Source organism: Gadus macrocephalus, chromosome 17 (assembly GCF_031168955.1).
Source record: "Gadus macrocephalus chromosome 17, ASM3116895v1".
NCBI classification, from domain to species: domain Eukaryota; kingdom Metazoa; phylum Chordata; class Actinopteri; order Gadiformes; family Gadidae; genus Gadus; species Gadus macrocephalus.
In genome coordinates this window covers 12,841,702-12,853,184 of record NC_082398.1, presented here as the reverse complement: position 1 = coordinate 12,853,184, position 11,483 = coordinate 12,841,702, and positions in this window count along the sequence as shown.

Genomic DNA, 11,483 nt, shown 5'->3' with positions numbered 1-11,483 from the left:
TGCTGGAAAAAGCTTGACTGAACTATTGATTTTATCTGTTTTTCCAATATAAAATGTCCAATACCACACCCAGATTGGGTAAAAATACCAGGATTTAAGTTATACACAGTACCAAACAGGAGCAAGAATTTTACAACTCTGCAAGTCTCTGGCTCGGGCAACAATCCTTGCCAAAAAGCCAAGCTCGCCACGTTGGTGTCAGAAGTGTGATTTAAAGAATGGAGAGTGTGAGATCCAGTAATTGGAAGAAGCCATTAGGCAAGTCCAAAGGCACCTAAAGAGGCATAACAGGCTAGGGGAAAACTCGGTGAGGCGAGAAGCGGCGCACAAACATTTGTGAAGAATCAGCATGGAGTGAGGGGAGCAGAGGGAACAAATAGACGCAACAACATAAACACAGGTGTGAATAACCAGTCCATTAGTGTACGGTGTCCGGTAGGGATCCCACTGTGCAAGGCCGATAGAGCACCTAGATGTTGCTGAAGCTCCGCTGTGTGAAGATTCCCCACCTCCGACGAATGGATCCTGCCGTTTCACTGAGGTTCCTCGGAGTGATCCCTTTGGAATGTGGTGATGAGGGATGAGTCCATGATGTGGCGCCTAGGGACCCATGATCGCTACTCAAGACCATACCCCTCCCAATCCACTAGAAACTGCAAACCCTGCCCGACCGTCAATAGAATCCGATACACCGCAGACACCGGTTGTCCATCAAGGAGTCACAGTGGGGGAGTAGGGGAGGGGCAGGGGCCAACGGACTAGACCCGAATGGAACAGGGATGCTGTAGACCGTAGGTACCTGGGTTGATCTAGTGGACCGTTGAAGCATGGGGATAGTTTCCTGGACTCACTCCGAAGAGGAAGATCCCTGGTAGAGAGCCAGGCTACTTCCTGGCCCGGATGGTTGGCGGGAGTGTGCTGATGTCTGCCAGTTTGCCTGGTGCTGGGCAAAGCACGAAGCCCGTTGCGCACCTGCATTGGCCAAACTGAGGGCACCTCCGCCTCCTTCTCCATCCCTGGTAACAGGGGGGTGCTGGTAACCATACTGGCACTGAAAGAGAGACCGGTAGCAGAGCTGACCATATGTTGTGTCATAATCAGGAGACGTTGGCTCCAGGATGCCAGACTGTTTGACGCGTAGCAACTTAGTATCTCTAGATTCTGGTTAACGTGCTGTTTGGCTATTCGACTGGGGATGAAAGCCAGATGGCAGTTGGCGAAGGCCTTCCAAAACGAATTTAGGTCATTGATGCAACACAACGTCCTGGGCAAGGCCGTAGATACGGAACACATGTTGCACCACCAGCCTGGCGGTCTCCTGGGCCGACGGATGTTTGGGGAGGGTTCTGAAGTGTGCCACTTTGGAAAACCGTTCACCCACAACCAGAATGGCACAGAATCCGTCCTGCTACCAGCACGCACTATCTCCTGTGCTACACCATCACAGCTTCCCAGCAAATGGTCCAGACCAACCTCCATTATCACCGGGACGCCCCAGGAACAACGCTGCATCAACACGGCCAGCACTTACCTCAGCTTAACCGCTTAACCCGCCGTTCCCCTTTCTGCCGAGACGGCCGAGGCCATCTGCGACCTATGGCAGAGCAGCAGTTACAGACTTGACCCACAGGAAATAGCACAATTCGAAACACCTTCTAGACAACTACGCAGACACCTTCGCCTGGCACTCGCATACCAACATTTAGTTGAAGAAAAGATTTGTGAGAAGGTCACTGCTGGAGAGAGCCAGCCCTCCGACAGACAATGGGTGGCTCGGGCATTCAAGGGGAAGAATTGGGACGCTGGCTGGCGTTTCTATGAGGACAACCAACGCCAAAATGCAGTCTCTAAAAATGACTTACCTTGAATCGACGATGCCCACGACCACCTCACCGGGTACAGCTGGTTCGGTTCCCCTGGCCTGCGTAGCGGCTTCTGGCAGATGGCGCCAAACCCCAATGTGAAGCAGAAGAGAGCTTTCCCCACTGAGCATGGTCTGTGGCAATTACGTCACCTTGTCGGCTGAGGGATGGTCTCCAGGTGGTCCGAGGCAAACCCTGGGATGCGGCAGAAGAGGGGTTACGATGCCCGGCGCTGGATACAGGCCTTCCTGCCAGTTGCCTTTCGGGCATCATTCTTTTCCAAAAAGCCGAACTTTCCTTTTTCGGAAGGACAATCTCATCAAGACTGTGACCCATATAGGATACACAAAACGTTATTTTTCATGGGACTTTATTTAAGACCTTTTATTTAACTGAATTATTCATGAGTGAAACCAATTATCAGTTGCGGTGTATTTTCTATGAATAATTAAGTTTCTCCCATTTCCAATGAGAAACACGACGGTCAACACCAATTTGCCGAATAATATCATAACTAGATAGTTGTACAATTTGCCATTTCAATAAGTTTTGATATCAATTGTGAGTGAGCATTTCTTGCATTTTCTGGGAAAAATTATGTAATATGAATTATCTTTTAATAAAATAAAAGATAATTCAAAGTGAACCTCACCAAGGGAGGGCGCTGTTTGCAACTGTTTTGGAGTTCAGCGAACAAGATCGATTGCAGGGCTCGCTTTACGTTCTCTCCGATCAACATATTGGAATTACACGGGTCACGCTACCTTACCAAAGAACACTTTGTCCCTGTCCTTGGCTGACATAGACAAAGCATTAACACAATGTTTGCTGTTCACAAGCTTTCTTGATCATGTAAGTAATTAAAACAACAAGTTCACACTGCCCTATAGACCATCATCATCACGCTGAAATAAACCCCTTGTGTGTGTGTGTGTGTGTGTGTGTGTGTGTGTGTGTGTGTGTGTGTGTGTGTGTGTGTGTGTGTGTGTGTGTGTGTGTGTGTGTGTGTGCGTGTGCGTGTGCGTGTTTGTGTGTGTGCGTCCAAATGATAGACATTTTGCAGCTTACTAAGCTATGTGGGTCAAGTTAGATAGCACACTCAGACTATTCTATCTGTTTCTTTAAAGGACATAAATCCTCAATGTTGTTGTAATGTTCTTAACCAGATATTTGCTTTGTTTATGTGTGTGTGTGTGTGTGTGTGTGTGTGTGTGTGTGTGTGTGTGTGTGTGTGTGTGTGTGTGTGTGTGTGTGTGTGTGCATAACGGATGGGTGTGCAAATGCGCATTGAAATGGACACAGATATGTTGTCTCCATAAGTTGTTTTTTTTAATGGGAATCCGCCTTCATGGCACCGGGCGTTTTAACCTGTCCTACACATCTCTTGGTCGCACATGTGCACCAGTCACGCTTCACTGGCCTCCAGACAGGGTTCATTCAGGATGATGTTCCCTTCTTCCCCTCTTTACCAACACACCACATTACACCATCACATAACCACTAGACACACACACACAAACACAGGCAACATATTGCATCACAAGCACACGCACGCACACACACACACCACAAACATACTGCATACACACGCCACACATGAAAGGTTCAACTGTAAACACACGCACACACAAATCACACACATACCGTAATTGCACACTCACGCACGCACACACAAACACAAGCACACACACATACCACAAACATACTGCAGACACACGCCACACATGAAAGGTTCAACTGTAACAAAAACACGCACACACAAATCGAACACACACAGTAATTGCACACTCACGCACGCACACACACACACACACGACCACACAAACACACGCACACAGGAACTTCAACAAACTCGTACCCATTCACACATGCAAGCACACAAAAATACCATCATAACACACACATGCATCACGCACACATAAACAATCACAAACTGTGAGACAGGTGATGTTCCGTCTGGACCTGACCAAGGACAACAGGGAAGTGCAGCTTTACATCTTGTTTTCCCAGACAAGCGGCAATATTATATAAGTCCCAGCAGCAGCAGCAGCAGTCTGCCCTGAGCCATCTCCTCGGAGGAGAGACCATCAATCTCTCTCCCCCACCTGTCTCCCCCCTCCTCCCTTCCAGCCACAGGGTCCCTGCCCACTAAATCTACAGCCGTACCTGGGTGTGTGTGTGGGTGTTTGTGTGTGTGTGTGTGTGTGTGTGTGTGTGTGTGTGTGTGTGTGTGTGTGTGTGTGTGCGTGTGTGTGTGTGTGCGTGTGTGTGTGTGTGTGTGTGTGTTTGTGTCTGTTAGCATGTATGTGTGTTTTGTGTTCACATATAAGCTTGCACGCTTGTGGGTGTGTGTGTGGGTGTGTGAGCCTGTGTACACATATTTGCTCGCCTGTGTGTATTTCTGCGCCTTCACCTTTTTTTTTTTTATTGTGATTGAGCTCCCGTTCAAGAAAACCTATTCAACGCTCGGGTACGAAAAAAATGACGAGAAAAAGAAGCTGAAACAAAAAAAGAGAAAATCAAGCAGGACAAGCAGAACATTGGTTATTTTAAGCCGCTCTGGTGCAAAGTGAGTGTGACGAAGTGACAGCACGACAGCCTAGCCCCGCATCCATTACATGCATTCCTGTTTTCCCCCTCTGCCTAGGGTTTTACCTTTTACCATGTGCCAGCTCTGAGACAATCACATGGCAAGACAATTAACAATGAGATGTCCCCTTTTTTCCCTTCTCCAGAGCCGGGATGGAAGGCATAATACCCCTTTTTCCATGGGAAACCAAAATCCAAATGCCAAGCCGTCCTGAAATCTATACACACTGTGCCAAAACCTTTTTGTTTTTAAACCACACAGCCCTGTAAGGAGATCAAAACAACCCATTAAAGCTACATTTCAGTTAAAACCTTTATTTCTTCCTCATTGTTATATGGTCACACAATATCTTACATAAATAAGGACTGAATGTTTCAGATTGCGCCATCCGTGGCGACCATTGCGACACGTTCTTTTTTACTTCCCATATTTCTGAAATACATAGTCCCCAGAGCACAGCTTGTGTTGGTCGAGCCAAAGAGCGACTACACACTCCGACACTCTGTATTTCAGCACAAACATCCTGGTGCCAGATTTTATTTTACCTGACCGGGCCCCAGTACACCCTTCAATGCTGAAATCAAGTGTGTAAAAACTTGGAAACGCACCCAGTATTACAGAGAAAACCTGCTGTGACCTGTGCCCAGAAAACAATGTAACTTATACCAATGACTACATCCGTAGCCCCCACTAAAGTTAGTAAGTCACTTATCGATGTAAAACCCTCTATGCACAGCTCAAAGGCTGCCTTTTACATTTTATGACATCACAGAATGTCCTGCATTGAAAGGTACGTTCTCTCTAAAGCAGCTTTCACACCGCCGCGCGGCAACTCTGTCAGGGTGTGTGTGTTTCCCTGTGTTTCCCTCCTGTGTTGATTACTGTTCCCTCCCCTAATGTGTCTCAGCTGTTCCTCGTTGTGTTTGTTATTTAAGCCCTCGTCTTTCCTTTGTTCCTTGTGCTGTCATTGTGGTTGCTTGTGGTTTGCTGTCATTATAGTTTGTTGGTCCTGCGTGCTCTCTGTGGCTACCTGGGTGCTGTCATTCTGTTAAAGGTTGGTGGTGCAGGCAGGCGCAGGTAGGACCCAGATGCAGACGGGTAAAGGAAACAGCACTTTATTTCTGCCAAAAGGCTAAGGCAAGGAGCAAGGAGCAAGGAGTAAGGGAACACAGGTAGCCACAGAGAGCACGCAGGACCAACAAACTATAATGACAGCAAACCACAAGCAACCACAATGACAGCACAAGGAACAAAGGAAAGACGAGGGCTTAAATAACAAACACAACGAGGAACAGCTGAGACACATTAGGGGAGGGAACAGTAATCAACACAGGAGGGAAACACAGGGAAACACACACACCCTGACAAACTCGCCGCCTCCATTCATTTCAAAGAGGGAAGGGCGGCAGGGGGGAGGCGGTTACAAAAGGGGCTGTTGACCAGGAAGCGGTTTCCGCCCACGTGAACGCGCACAGATTTTGCCCTACCGCTCAGCTTTCCCCGTGTTGAAACTTTCCGCAGCAGCAGCCACTTTTGAAAACGCCTGGCCCTTCACACCGCCGCGCTGAACCCTCCGGCAGCGAGGTGGTTACCAGGGCGGTTGCCACGCGGTGGTCTGCAAGCACCTTAGAGGTCAACCTTTTCAGATCGCTTCTGGAGCAGAACGTATCACTTTTGTTTATCGTAAAAGCCCATTTTTACAATCTGTCATGTCTCTACGTGGCCACTAGGGACGCCGCGCCTACCACTGCCTTTGACACGCCAACCTTATCAGTGGAAATATATCTCACCTGTCTTCAATAACGTTGACCAGAGAATCCTCTCGGTGTGACTTGCTCAATCAATAGCGTGTAAGGAATCTTTGTGCCAGTTAACAGCCGGTGGATTTCCCTTTTAGTCATTTTCTCCTCTGAGTGCAAAGATTCATTTTCCACCAAATACCTGTCACCAATTAAATGTATTTTCTTTTGTTACAGCATCAGATCATTCGCGGGATTGTGTTCAATGTTCACATCAGTGACTAAAAGAAAATATGTACAAAGAAGGGACACATGGACAACACAAGAGTTCACCATGGCTGGGGAATCCTTTTCAGTGCAAATCGTATCGCAAACAAAACCAGGAGAAGGCTGTTATAAATACAGCTGTTAACACAAAGTGAAACTAAATGTGTAAATAGTGGCACAACATGAGAGAGAGGATTCACTGTTTGGTCATTAAAGAACAGGTGGTGGTGGAGGCCTCACTAGACTATCCCATCGGTAACATGAACATAACGTCACCCATTACATTGAAGATTGGTGGAATCAACATTTCATGGAATCGATCCCTGATTCAAACGCCACCACTGCCACACGAGCTGACTCCAGTCTTGAGAGTGGTGGGTGTTGCTCGCTGTACAAAGTGAAGGGCTGCAATTAGCCCAGTTGTTAAGCTCATCTGCATCTCTCTTCAAAGAGGATCAATGTAAATTGGTGGGGGATTTAGCCACTGGCAGCAATTAGGGATGGGGGGGAGGAAAAATCACAGCTTGCTAGAGACACTTGGTTGTGGCGTTTTTTGTATTGAAAACAAGTTTGGTTTTTATTCATTCTCGCATCTTATCAAATTCTGTTTAATTAGCTCTGAGTGTGGCATCTCCAGTTTCACTCTTCTTCTTTTTCCCTTATTGGCATACATAAAGTATTCTAGAATAACAAATCCACATGCCACTAGGAACACATACACTCACATAAGCACTTGTGTTAATACACACACACTCACCCACAGACTCCAATGGACATATTCAACCACATGCATAGAAATGTTCACACACACACACACACACACACACACACACACACACACACACACACACACACACACACACACACACACACACACACACACACACACACACACACACACAGGTAATTTACGCAATTTAAGTATTTTCCTGAAATGACCGTAGGACATTTTCGTCTTAGGTTTCCTAGATAGGACACAACATGCATGCGCGCAGATGGGGGGGGGGGGACGGGTGGGACATGTCCCCCTCAGATTCATAGTGACCCCCCCCACTCTGTCCCTACATAAGGCGACAAACATCGCCGGTAAAACGGAGGATTGATGTTCCGTTAGTTAGACTACATAAGGGGACAAACACCGCCGGTAAAACAGAGGATTAACGTTCCGTTAGTTCGACTATTTTACATGCAGCACGCATTGAGAGCCTGGCGTTTGTGTGCTACGACTAATGGTGCGTTCCAGTTGTGCACGAATGTCAGAATTTCCGTGCTCCAAGTCAGAATTGTAATCAGAACCCCCTGTGAAGTTGGATCTCCAAGACTCCAACTCAGAAAGTCGGATTAATCTCACCAGCCAGACATAGAATTCATGCTATCTGCTACTCACGTAAAAAGTAGTTACATGTTTTGTTTTCACGTTTGTGAGGCTGGGACGCGCTGGGAGCACTCAACTTTGGGGTTACGTTGTTCCGAGCTCCAAGTTCCGACTTTCAGTGTAAATTGAACACACCATAAGGCACGACTCTCACTCCCCAGGGTCCTAAAGAGGAACTCGTTGCTCAGCCGCGCCTGTACCTGTTGCGGTGATCATTATGACAGAGCGGGTGCAATGAAGAAACAAAATGAAGCAGCAAAAAACAATCTTTTTTTAAAAAAACAAACAAAGTAAGTAGGCTATCCTATCCTACGCCTGTTGCCTGTTGACTTTCCCAAATGTGGCAGCTAATGTATTGTTGAGTAGCTAGTGGCATTAATAAACGGCATTTACTCTTACCTTAAGTAGGCTAAATGTAAAATAAAAGTATTTTTATGCCGTGGGTGAATAGCTTTAATGTTTTTTTCATTTTTATGTATAATCTTAGAAAATTCCTAAAGACATTTTGAGTGTGCCTGGCTCTGGCCCATACCTTGTCATTCTCTTTAGCTAGCTACCTACCTACACTCTAGTGATAATGTCACACACTCTAGCTGTGAACATTCTACCAATACACACCCATACATTTTTATGGCCTGATTTTTGGAGATTTATCTGCAAACTGTTTGGCTTAGAAAAGTCAGAGCACTAATCTCCCCACGAGCCGCCGTTTTGGTACCTTTTTGTGTGTGTGCGACCAAAACTGGGAGGAGTAGTCGACCGAATAACGTAGAGAAGAATACAATATTATAATAACTATGGTGGATAGTAGTAGTGTGCTTTTCCAGGCACACTAATAAGCAACTGTTAAGTGAAATTATAAGATTTAAAATGTCAACATTATCCTCCTGGCCTGCAGGCAATTCCTGATGACAGTGAGGCAGGCCCTTGTCAGTCAAGAAAGAGACTGCATGAGGAAGGAGAGAAAGAAGGAATACAGACAGAAGAAGCAGGGACAGAACAAGGAGGGAAAGGAGGAATACAGACAGAAGAAGGGGACAGCCACAGTAGAAAAAGACAGCATGAGGAAGGAGAGAAAGAAGGAATACAGACAGAAGAAGCAGGGACAGAACAAGGAGGGAAAGAAGGAATACAGACAGAAGAAGGGGACAGCCACAGTAGAAAAAGACTGCATGAGGAAGGAGGGAAAGAAGGAATACAGACAGAAGAAGCAGGGACAGAACAAGGAGGGACAGGAGGCGACACAGATGGAAAGGAAGTTGACATGATAATGACATATACAAAGCCAAATCAACCTGACCCTTTCAGTGCAAACCATTGGCCCATAGGCTATTACGAAAGTAACTACTTGAGCGCTAGTTAAAGCCCAAATTACACAAAAATAACTTATTGAGTTGAAATAATTTGCTGACAGCTTGGTCCCCCCCAGTTCAAAAATCCCATCTGCGCCCCTGACAACATGCTTACCATTGGAAAGTCTAACATTGGCCTGTCTGTAACAATGGAATTTGTAGTTCCTGAGTCCTGTTAGAAGTCATGAGGAACTGTCTGATGTCGGCTGAGGTGGCCAACCTTCCACCCCAGCCATAAACACTACATCCAAACGTCAGCTGTTTCCCTTCAGCTCTGTGGTGTGTGTGTGTGTGTGTGTGTGTGTGTGTGTGTGTGTGTGTGTGTGTGTGTGTGTGTGTGTGTGTGTGTGTGTGTGTGTGTGTGTGTGTGTGTGTGTGTGTGAGCGGGAGAGGGATAGAGAGAGAAGAGGGATAGAGTGAGAGAGAGAGAGAGAGAGAGAGAGAGAGAGAGAGAGAGGGGGAGCTTAGGAGACAGAATGAGGATTACCAGTGGAGCATGGGGTATATTAATCAGAGTTGTCACATGCCGTGTGTACCGGACAATTGATGATCCAATCACAGCTCGGCATCGTCCCAGAGGCCCGCCATGACGTTGCGTCATCTGTCTCATTCACTTTGCCTTGCCTCTCTCTCTCTCTCTCTCTCTCTCTCTCTCTCTCTCTCTCTCTCTCTCTCTCTCTCTCTCTCGCTCCACCTTACTCTCTCTCTCTCTCTCTCTAACTCTCTCTCTGTCTCTCTCACTCTGTTTCCCCATCTCTCTCCCTCTCTCTCTCTGTCAATCGTATGCTGTCTTTCAAACTCACGCTTTCAGAGTGAGTTTGTTTTGTCTCTCGCCTCTGACTCCCACTCATACCATCTCACGGCAACTCCACCTATTCCATGAACGCTCCGTCTGTCTCTCTGTCTGTTTACATCCATCACATCCACTCCCCATCTGAGTTTCGCTTGCTCCAACAACAGCAACAGCGCCTGCTTGACCCTCCAATAATCCATTTGTTGTCTTGGATGCTGCTCTTGTTGTTGACGATCAACACATCCCATACGATGGATTGAAAGGCATGCTAGTAAAGGTAGAGCGATTCATCCACACGGTGACATAGACGAAGGGGCTGAGCGTATATAATCCACAAGGATAACCTCTATTCATACCGCGATCGCGTCCCTTAGGGCGAGGGGAAACGCTGGATATGGATGAAAGTTGTTGTGTACCCCTTGCGGTGTAGTATTCTTACAAATAGCTTAGGTGACTTGCCCCGAAGAAGGTGTTAGGGGCATTGTTTAAACCCTGGCCGTCGGGGTGCCTGCTGGTCAACGGGGGCGGCAGAGGCCTGATAAGATGGGAGTCAGAGATGGTGACTGCCGGTGTTCACTCAGGCCCTGTAGCGCTCAATAAAGCCAAGGTTGCAGAACCTTGGTCTGCTGGCCCTGGGCGCCCCAGGGCCAGCAGACCAGCAAGCTGTCAATTTGTTTGTTTTAGACACCGTCCGACCACGTTCCCACGCTGATCGTCAATACCCAATTAGATGTCTTGGAAAGCAGGTGCCAGATAGTCTTTCTCACCAGATACCACTCTGGGTGTCGCTGTCAGCCATCAGTTCAAAGATGACAAAGAAAAAAAAAGTGGCAAAACCTCAAGAATGTTATTAAAGAAGCGCATGACCAAAAACCCACGATAACAGCTAACGGTAAGCACCAACAGTTCAGCGCGTCACAATTAAAAGCTAATGTCTTGGTTTGATTGGATGTCACACAGGGCACTATCAGATAAGGTATCTTCACTTGACATGTGGGGGCGGGATGTGGCTCAGGAGGTAGAGCGGGTTGGCTCTACCTCGATACCTGAGCGTCGAGATGTCCCTGAGCAAGGCACCTCACCCTAACTGCTCCTGACGAGCTGGCTGTCACCTTGCATGGTTGACCGTCGGTGTGTGAAAGTTTGCATGAATGGTTTATTTTAGGTAACATGGTAAAGAGTTTTGAGTAGCCACTGGTTAGAATAGAGCTATATATATCCATTTACCATTTACATGTGCTCCTAAAAAGGAAACACCCATACTACTATGAAATGCTACCTTTGCTGAGAAATTACAACTGCTTGCTAGCTTGGCGCACAGTGTACTAAGACGACGTCAGCCTGATGTTAGTATGACTAGTATGACTTCAGTAGTCATTGGTATGATTACTGGGTTCATCAAAGCTCCTTTCCGTGTCATCGTGTACGTCTATGCTAAAGCAATGTACTTTACAGAATTGCATTAGCATTTAGCCTTAAGGCAAACAAGAGTCATCAGTGGATTA